At 42.8% G+C, this 10,723-nt stretch overlaps 1 pseudogene; it reads right to left on the reverse strand.

The window, feature by feature from the left end:
• Nucleotides 1-6,081: 6,081 nt before the first annotated feature.
• Nucleotides 6,082-9,975, reverse strand: LOC149127972 (cyclin-dependent kinases regulatory subunit 2 pseudogene; annotated as a pseudogene).
• Nucleotides 9,976-10,723: the final 748 nt, after the last annotated feature.

Genomic DNA, 10,723 nt, shown 5'->3' on the forward strand with positions numbered 1-10,723 from the left:
TTAATGCGTTGTGCCACAACGCCGGCCCCTGGGCCCCCTTCTTCTGACTCAGATCCTTTGCTGTGCCCAGTGTGCTTCTGACTTTACCCCCTCCCTCATCCCTTCACTTGACCCTCTGTTGGAACTTCACCTACAGCTCACTCTGGGGTAGAATTGCAGTTCTATGCTATAAACTATGTAAAGTTATATTATACAATTTCACCAAGGTCAAGGGCCCCAGATCTGGGATCAAAACAATTTAGTTTTGCATCTCAGTTCTTTTACTTTTGACTTTGAGTGGATTAAAAGGCTATTCTGAGTATGCTTTCTGTTGACTAAAGTGAGCATGATAATAGTGCATATCTAATGGGCTTACATTAATGATTAAATGATGATGGCTATAAATGTCTTTTCATAATGTCAAGCATACAGAAAGTGTTTAATAAATGTTAATTGTTATTTCTGTTAGTATTATGTCAACCCTCCCAGGAAGGGGGACAGTTCTACTATCATTGGAATTCAACTCATTAGAGAAAATCCTCTCTTTCGAGAAGATAATAAGTAGTAAAAAAACTTTTCTCTATAGAAATGAAATATTCTCTCTTTAATTGTCTTTGTTATATCTGATCACAAGTTATGGAGACTAAGTTAAAAGGGGGAATCCATGGATTTTATGGAGCAACAGTACCCAGGTGGTATGGAGGCTTTCCTGGGGGGTCTAGGCTGCAGAGACAGCACAGTATTCATGGGCCACTGGTGTTGGACAGATCTTGCAACTCGTTTTGTGGCAGTCCACATTTCTCCTTGAGGAATCAGCCCAAGAAAGTAAATACCATGCAGGAGGGTAGGTACCACAATACTGGTTCTGTGACTCCAGGTCATGTTGGGGACAAGTTTTCATCATTGCTCCACACAGTCCTGATGAGGGGAAAGATTTGAGAACCACTGCTCTACGTTATGTTTCATTTGGTCAGTTTTCTAAGCTGATTGGTTTGCGTTTTTGCAAGGCAAGGCAAGGCAAGGCAAGGCGACATAAGAAATACAGGAATATAATAAAACATATAGAAAAAAAGAAATATAGGGATGTTTTGATAGTATCCAAGGCATACACACACATATATATATATTACTCAGAAGAAAAGTATCTATCTATTTCTTTTACGGTCTTTTGGTCTCGTTGCTAGAAGCACTGCTCTCTTTTCTTGTGATTTATTTACAAAGATATAAGATATAAGTTCTGTTTCAATATTATTTGTTGGATGTAGTAATGGGCTATTGACCCTTCCAAGCATGTACACATAAATACACTACAGAAGGCAGGAGGTCCAAATACTATTTTGGTTAAACTATTTTGACATTTTTCTAGAACAACATGACAACATGAAAAACAGATGTGAGATTTTGGAGAAATTCATGGTTCATGGCAAAGCAAACAATCTCTGGAATGCTGAAATCACATCACATAGAGCTGCCACTTCTCTCTCCCCACAGTATCTGTGGGTGGTGTATGAGAGTAATTGAGTATAATACAATAACGCTTTTTCATGAGTCTGTCTGGACAGATCTTTCTCACCTATCATCAAACCATATAGAAGACATAGAAAAGTTGCCTGGTGATGGTTCAGCTCCTGGACTGATTTGATTATTTAGGTCGAATGTTGTAGCAAAAGGATTGAGTGAGTTTCCAACAAACTCACACAGGAGAACAAAACAGATTATTTTTGGAAAAGTTTGAGAAAAAAGATGTTTAAGTCACAGGTGAGTCCTGGAAAAATGCAAATGAGTCAGGTTTTTCCCATAGGTCCTAACATCATCGAGTTTCTATAGGCACATTGGCACAGTTTGATAGGGAGGCTGATGCTTGAGGGGTTGAGTGCGTGGGTCGCTGATTGTGGGAAGGATTGCACACCATGGGAGCTTTGTTGTGTCCTGGCCTCCTCACACAGGATGGTCTTTTTCTAAGGCTTTTATTTAATGAATACAAATTTCATGTGTTCAGCTTTTAGGAATATAGTGTTTCTTCCCTCCATTCCTACCCTCCCACCATGGCTCCCATCCTACCTCCTACTCCCTCTCCCATTCCATTTTTAATTAAGATTCATTTTAATTCACTTTATATACAGAAGATCAACTCTATACTAAGTAGAGATTTCCACTGTTTGCATCCACGCAGACACACAAAGTACTGTTTGAAGACACAAAGTATAAAGTACTGTTTGAGTACTAGTTTATACTGTTAATTCGCATAGTACAACACATTAAGGACAGAGTTCAACATGGGAAGTAAGTGCACAGTGATTCCTGTTGTTGATTTAACAATTGACACTCTTGTTTATGACGTCAGTAATCACCCGAGGCTCTTGACATGAGCCGCCAAGGCTATGGAAGCCTTTTGAGTCCACAATCTCCATCGGTATTAAGACAGGACTATATGCAAAGTGGATCTCGCCTCCCTTCTAAGGAAAGTACCTCCTTCTTTGGTAGCCCCTTCTTTCCACTGGGGTCTCACCCACAGAGATCCATCATGTAGGTTATTTTTTGCCACAGTGTCTTGGCTTCCTATGCTTGAAATGCTCTCCTGGGATGGTCTTTATCCCCAGTCTTCTTCAAGGTTACCATCATCATTATATCGCAGCTGACATTCATCGAACATGAGAAATGTGCCAGGCATTGTAAGTGTTTACCTGTGTCATATAACCCTCCCTGGAGCCTTACAGGTAAGCAGTACCATTGCCCATTTTACAGATGAAGAAGCCTGGGTGAGAGGAAAAGTCATCAGTCCAGGACCACGCAGTGCTAACAGGTGGTCTTGATAGAGGTCCATGAAGGTTGTCTGTGGGAGGCACACCTCCACACTCTCTGTGTTGTTGCCTTTCCATTCCATTTAAACCCTAGAGTAGTGCTAAATCCTGTGTGTTTTATTCTCACCTCCTACACATGACGGAAACAAGATTCAGAGAGGGAAGGATGTGCTGAGTTCACAGGGCCATGTGTGTTGGGCTGATCTGTCTTTGCCATTTGTATCCCCTCCACTGCCTTCCACAGAGCCCCATGCATCCTTCCAGGGTCAAGTGCTTTTCTATGTCTTGCTTTGGCTCTGGTGTGCGATTTTATCTCGGAACCAGACAGACTTCTGTGGCCTTTGCAAGTGCAGAGAGAGAACATGGCTAAATACTGAGGCTGCTACAAAGCTTCTGACAGGCATTTAGTAGTTAAAATACTGGTCAAGGCACTTGTACCTTATTTGGCGTACATGGGTTCAAACCCCAACTCTGCTTCCAACTGTAATTACCTGCCTATGTGGATCCTAGGAAGCAGCGGGTGACAGCTCAAGTTTTTGGATTCTTGCCACCCATGTGGGAGATCTAGACTGCGTTTCTGGCTCCTAGATTCAGTCCTGGCTCAGTTCTTGCTGTTCCAGGTAGATGGGGAGTGAACCAGTGAATAGGTGCTCTCTTTTTCTCTCTCTCTGCTTCTGAAATAAAAATATATGAATAATAAATGTGTAGAATGTGTAAATGATTTTCTACAGAAAACAGAAGTTTCAATTCCAGTTCCACTCCTTGCTGTCCATTTCCATGTGAAGCAGGCTTGTCATGAAATAAGTATCTGTTTGGATTCATATTGGTTGCCAACAGATACACTTTTGGTATTAATTTTTTAAATAAATAATTATTTATTTAGAAGGCAGAGTTGAGAGAGAGAGGGGGGGTCTTCCATCCACTGATTCGTTCCCCAGATGGCAGCAACACCTGGAGCCAGGAGCTTCTTCCGGGTCTCCCACGTGGGTACAGGGGCCCAAGGACTTGGGCCATGCTCTACTCCTTCCTATGGTGATTCCTTTCTACATGTTTTCAACTGATTTTGCCCACATCCAACAGAGGAATCACCGTATGTGGTAGCTATAGCCTTACAAGATATATTCCTTAAATAATAAGGCGTGAACATAAAAATTACTCCTTGATCTATGGGCCTCAGAATAGATATTGTGTTAGCATTCATGGAAATATGAATCTCGTACATCTGCATCAGAGCCCTTGAATGGCTAGGTACCTTATCAATGAACAGCTGCTGGGCACAAGGGGCCTACCTCAGCTTTGGACATAAGCCTTCCTCACTAAGATTAATCAGGTCTGGATTTTGATTAAAGTGAGAGATATAGGATATCTCCTTTCACTTGAACAATAGAGATGACTATAGGGCTATTTTTAGAAAGACTTATATATTTATTTGAAAGAGTTATACAGAAAGAGGGAGAGAGAGAGGGAGGGAGGAGGGAGAAGGGAGGTGGGTGGGAGGAAGGGAGGGAGAGAGGGAGAGAGAGACCTTTCATCTTCTGGTTTTCTCTCCAGATGCCTGTGATATACGGGACTTAAGCCAAAGCCAGGAGCTTGAAACTCAATCCAGGTCCTCTGTTTGAGTGGCAGGGACCAAAATACTTGGGCTATCACCTTCTGCCTCCACAGGTACACATTAACAGAAAGTTAGAACTGGAAGCTGAGCTGGGACTGAACCCGGACCCTGTGATATGGAATGTGGGTGTCCCAAGCAGTGTCAATCACTGGCACCAAAGGTCCACCCCAGTAGGTTTAGTACTTGACCTGATTTTATTACTGTTGTGTCTCAGGAAAGAGAGGGGCACGATGGGAGACAAAGAGAGAAATCAGGAGATGGCTGGTCAGTGGAGCAGTGAGACATTGATAATCCATATTTCTCAAGTTTTTTTGTCTTACATGGGTGAAGATCATGGTATCCTCAAACAATTACAATAGTAGTATTAAACATCACAGATCACCTTAACAGATCCAATAAGATTGGCAAAGTTTTAAACATTGCAAGGATTTTCAGAATGTGACACAGAGACAGAAAGTGAGCACGTACTGGACAAATGACACTAATAGACTTGCTCAACCCAGGGATGGCACAGAGATAGTAATATCTGTGAAACAAAGTGAAAAGTCAGTGAGGTATGCCTGTGTTATACTTTATATGCCAGGTGTTTTCTCTTGGTCAGTGCTAAGAACAACTGCTCTCTCACCTTAAAGGTTATAAATTGCATTACCAGGACCCTGTCTCTCTACAAATCTCAACAATGTAGCATGCTTCTGGAATTCAGGAGTTCCATCTTTCTCATTCTTATACCAATGTAACCAGGCTGCCTAGTGGTTCTTGTTATTATTTGTATAATTTATCTATAATGACTCTTTAGCCAGTAAGGGTGATGTCAGAAGCCAGGAACTTCATCTGGGTCTCCCACATGGTGACGGGAATCAGAATAGCTGGGACTGGAACCTGCACTGATAGGGGTTGGGGAGTGAGTGTCTCAAGTAGTAACTTAACCCACTGTGCCACAATGCTAGCCTCAGTGTGTTTCTTTTTGCTTTGCCATAGGGTAAGGTTAGGGGGTGTCCAAGCATGTTGCGAATAAGAGATCCATCCCACATTTCCATCCACCTGAGCCTCCTTCTAAACACATTGTGTAAAGGATCTAGACTCCTACTAAGCAAACACACAAACTCTTAGAACCATTCCTACCTATGCTTAGTAAATCCCAAGTACATCCAAGTCTCTCTCTCTTTCTGCATGTATTATATCAGATATATATATATATATATGTATATATATTATACAGGATTTATAAAATTACTGTTATGGCTGCATAAGAATATATACTATATATTCTTGTAAGATTCACATATAAATATAAGGCTGCATAAGAATATATATTATATATTCTTGTAAGATTCACATGTAAATATAAGAAATTACATATTAATAATACATACAGCACACCATGCTTAAAATAGATGAGACATAAATTATACTCAGTATGTAATTATATACAATATTTATTGATATAAGTGAACAAGATCTCCCTCCCTGAATAGTGGTGATGCACACAGATATGGGCACTAATATAAAGTGTGTGACAGTCTTGGAGTAGCGAGAAAGGGGACTTGTGGGAGTTGCATCCTTGGGAGAAGGGCCTTGGAGGCAGCTGTTGTTGAGGAAAGATACGGCTACCTCAAAGGCACGATGCTGGAGGGACAGGGTGTAGACACCCTGATCCCGTTCCTCTGTCCTGGTTTTCAGCGAGCTTGTTCACTGGCTAATATCCACAGACACCAGCCCGCAAGGAGCTCCAGTGATGTCCTCTGTGTAGGTCAGCCTCCTGGGACACCGAGAAGGATAAAAATTTGGAGAATGGGCTCAAGGCTATGCACATGGAGAGTAACCAGCATCCCATTAAAAAAAAAGCCACAGTCATACACAACATCATGAGCTCAAGTTTTAAAGGCTCCTAAGTTGCACTCCACACCCATGAAGCATGACAATGTGGTGGGATAGCCAAGAACTGTAAGGTTGCCCTCTGAACAAGGAAGCGCCTACTGCTCCAAGGCTGCAACACAAGGCAGGAAGTTATTCCAACAGCTGTAACTTTCCAATGGGCACTCCCCACCCCTGCTATGGTCAGAAAACATTAATTTAGAAATTTTGTCCATTTTCATTTCTGATGTGCTTACTGGGATGGAGGAGCAAAACCACCTGTGTGGAAGTAACTTTTATCGCCATTCTTTAATTCTTTCTTTTTCTATTTCTTTAAATGCACACCTGTTAGAAGTCATATTCCTGGAAGCATCCAATTTCATGTTGAATCCTGATGTGATTAGGAGGCATTTGCTAGTTGATGGTAGCTGATGATGTAAATCTGTTTGAACACTGTTAACACTGCTGTGTGAGACTGCTAAAGAATTAAGGTGTCCTTCCTTACCTGTTCTGTTACCCAGGTGGACCTTGGCTAACACTTTATGCAAACATAAAATTGACTTCAATTTCGAAATCATTTCATATATTATTTGTGTCTTTTAGATAGTTATTTAAAATGTGATTCTAATAATTTAATAATGCTGCATTGTTTTACTTAGTTATAAGTCAATAAGAAATTTCTTAATTTAAAAATTATAAATAGCTCTTTAACAACTTCATTACTTAATCATGTTTAAATTTATAGAAGTGTAATTACTGAATTAAAAGGATTTTTTTTGACAGGCAGAGTTAGATAGTGAGAGAGAGAGAGAGAGAGAGAGAGAGAGAGAAAGGTCTTCCTTCCACTGGTTCACCCCCCAAATGGCCGCTACGGCCGGCGCTGCACCCATCCGAAGCCAGGAGCCAGGTGCTTCCTCCTGGTCTCCCATGCGGGTGCAGGGCCCAAGTACTTGGGCCATCCTCCACTGCACTCCCGGGCCACAGCAGAGAGCTGGCCTGGAGGAGGGACAACCGGGACAGAATCCGGCGCCCCGACCGGGACTAGAACCTGGGGTGCCAGTGCCACAGGCGGAGGATTAGCCAAGTGAGCCATGGTGCCGTCCCGAATTAAAAGGATTATAATGGTTACTTTTTAAAAGTTTCCATTTTTTAAAAACTTTTATTTAATTTTTTTATTTTTTGACAGGCAGAGTGGACAGTGAGAGAGAGAGACAGAGAGAAAGGTCTTCCTTTGCCGTTGGCTCACCCTCCAATGGTCGCCGCAGCCAGCGCGCTATGGCAGACACACCGCGCTGATCCGAAGGCAGGAGCCAGGTGCTTCTCCTGGTCTCCCATGGGGTGCAGGGCCCAAGCACTTGGGCCATCCTCCACTGCACTCCCTGGCCACAGCAGAGAGCTGGCCTGGAAGAGGGGCAACCGGGACAGAATCCGGCGCCCCGACCAGGACTAGAACCCGGAGTGCCGGCGCTGCAAGGCAGAGGATTAGTCTAGTGAGCTGCGGCGCCAGCCTCCATTGTTTTTAATCAGTCATAATTTCCTATTTAAAAAAAAACACACACAAATAACATGCTATCAAGCACCTTAGTTTTAGACTAAAATTCTGTATGTTTAGAATAAATGCTTAGAAGTGTAATTACTGAATTAAAAGGATTTCTCAGGTTATTTTTCAAAATCATGTACTTAGATGGAAAATAAACACCTGCAGTTGTTTTGCTTGCATTCATACTGGATATTTTCACATGCACTGGGTATGAAATGGTGTCAGAAGGTTGAAAGCTGATGGCTCACTCTCAGGAGAGCATTTTCTGTTTTGATGGAGGGCTTGGTTCCCTGTGCAGTCTCCGCTTCACTGGATAGCAGTGCCTACTCTCCCTACTAGCTTCATCCATTCAGACGTTGCAGATGGTCACGACCTGTAAGGTCATCAGCCACTGCAAACCATTGCTCAGCCTACAGGTCTCCCCTGGGTTGGTGCAATGGCCACTGGTGGCTCTCCAGACGTCAATCTGCCTTTCCTGTTGATGTAGCCAGACCAGAGCAGAAAGAAGGTCAGGGTGCATGATGAGGAGTCTAACGTTTAGTGCATTTTTTTTTTCTTTAAATGTTTTGCTTATGATTTTTTTTTATTAGTATTTTTTTTTCTTTTTTTTTTTTAAACTTTTATTTAATGCATATAATTTTCCAAAGTACGACTTATGGATTACAATGGCTTCCCCCCCATACCGTCCCTCCCACCTACAACCCTCCCCTTTCCCACTCCCTCTCCCCTTCCATTTACATAAAGATTCATTTTCGATTATCTTAATATACAGAAGATCAGCTTAGTATACATTAAGTAAGGATTTCAACAGTTTGCTCCCACACAGAAACATAAAGTGAAAAATAATAGATGATTTTTTTTAAATGATGATGAAATCAGATCAGACCTATTGTCATGTTTAATCCCAGTGAGAGTCAAGTTGGGAATTGATAATTTCTTTTTTTTTTTTTACAGAGGATCAGTTTAGTATGCATTAAGTAAGGATTTCAACAGTTTGCACCCCCATAGAAACACAAAGTGAAATATATTGTTTGAGTACTCGTTATAGCATTAAATCTCAATGTACAGCACATTAAGGACAGAGATCCTACATGAGGAGTAAGTGCACAGTGACTCCTGTTGTTGACTTTACCAATTGACACTCCTGTCTATGGCATCAGTAATCTCCCTATGCTCCAGTCATGAGTTTCCAAGGCTATGGAAGCCCTCTGAGTTCTCCGACTCTTATCTTGTTTAGACAAGGTCATAGTCAAAACCTGCAACATGTATATGTGCATTGCATTTTGAGAGCCTTCTGTTTCCTCCTGGCAAAGCTGTTCACTAGTTAGCAGGTCAATATCATGCTTGAAGGGATTAATTTTTATTTTCAAAGATTTTTTATTTATTTGAGAGGCAGAGATAAAGACAGAAAGAGGGAGAGGCAGAGAGGTCTTCCATTCACTCTCCAAATGGTCGCAATGGCCGGAGCTGAGCTGCTCCGAAGCCAGGAGCCAGGAGCTTCTTCCAGGTCTCCCAGGCAGGTGCAGGGGCCCAAGCACTTGGGCCATCCTCCACTGCTTCCCCAGGCCATCAGCAGAGAGCTGGATTGGGAGTGGAGCAGCCAGGACAAGAACAGGTGCCCATACGGGATGCCATTCTCTTGACCTGTCTCTCTCTCGACCTCTCTCGTCTCTCTCTCCCCTTTTCACCCTCTCTTGCCCTCTCCCTCCAGCCTGTTGGGTCTCCCCCAACCCAACAGTAAGCATTTCCTTTAACGCTGGTGTTTGGTGTGTTTTGTGGTGGCCTTTCAATCTACCTGTGGTTGCACTTAATTGAGCTCTGCTGCTGTGAAGAACATAGCTCCTTCACAGGTGTGGTTGAAAGATTTGCGCATTTTCCAGCTGTTCACTGGACACTACATTGTAGGCACACATGCATTAAATTTGAAAAAGCTTTAACTGACTCTCCAGAAATACTTCGTTTTTGTTGATCTTTTGGGAGAGATCCTCTCAAGAGAATAACATGAGACTCAGGCTCATGAATCATGTCAGGAACCCATCCTAGTCTTCGAGCACCAAATCTCCATCCTCCTCAGATACTAGGTGGAGTTTGAGTACCTGTTTGGAGGCTTCTCTGGGTAACTTGACAGGCCAGTTCTCACAATGCTCATGGAAGTTCTTGTCCAAGGAACGGATCCGCTTGGGGGCCATCCTGCTGGTGAGTAGTAGGTAGGAGAGACCAGTGTGTGAGGGGTGGGTGCAACCACTGGGCCAGGCAATGACTTGACCGAGATCAACCTGCAAATGTTTGTGTTTTTCATTTTAAAAATTATTGTGTTGGTGGTGGCGGAGGGGAGAAGAATACGTCTACAGTGTTTTCTAAAATTTATTTATTTGAGAGGCAGAAGACAGAGACAGAAAGAGAAAGGGAGTTCCTCTCCTCTGGTTCTTTCTCCAAATGTGCACAAACTACAGGACTGGGCCAGCCCGAAGTTAGGAGGCAGACCCCAATCTGCATCTCCCCCATAGTGACAGGAGGTCAACTACTTGAGACAAGAGTTTTCAACTACTTGAGCCACTTAGCAGGAAGCCAGAATCAGGGGTCGGAGCCAGTTTAGAACCCAGGTACTCTGGTAGGAGACACGTGCATCCTAGCCACTAGGCTTATGGCTGATTGCCAACCTTGTCCATGTTTTATGGAAGTGGTGGTGGTGGGGTAGGTCGTCAAACTCAGGACTTTTTCTGTGCTGTCTTCTGTCTCCCTCTTCCTTCTCCAGTGGCAGGTGTTGCTAGAACGGCTACAAGAAAAGGCCATAAAGGGCCCTGAGCAACTGGGGTTATGTTGAGAATAGTTAACAAGCTTTCAAGAGCAGGATTGGATTTGGAGACTTCACTTGGAAATGTTTTAAAAAAAATATCTTCAGCCACAGAGGCAGGTTCTGGACTCTGAAATGTCGCC

Source organism: Oryctolagus cuniculus, chromosome 2 (assembly GCF_051225735.1).
Source record: "Oryctolagus cuniculus isolate XC-2025 breed Fujian yellow rabbit chromosome 2, ASM5122573v1, whole genome shotgun sequence".
Classification (NCBI taxonomy): Eukaryota; Metazoa; Chordata; class Mammalia; order Lagomorpha; family Leporidae; genus Oryctolagus; species Oryctolagus cuniculus.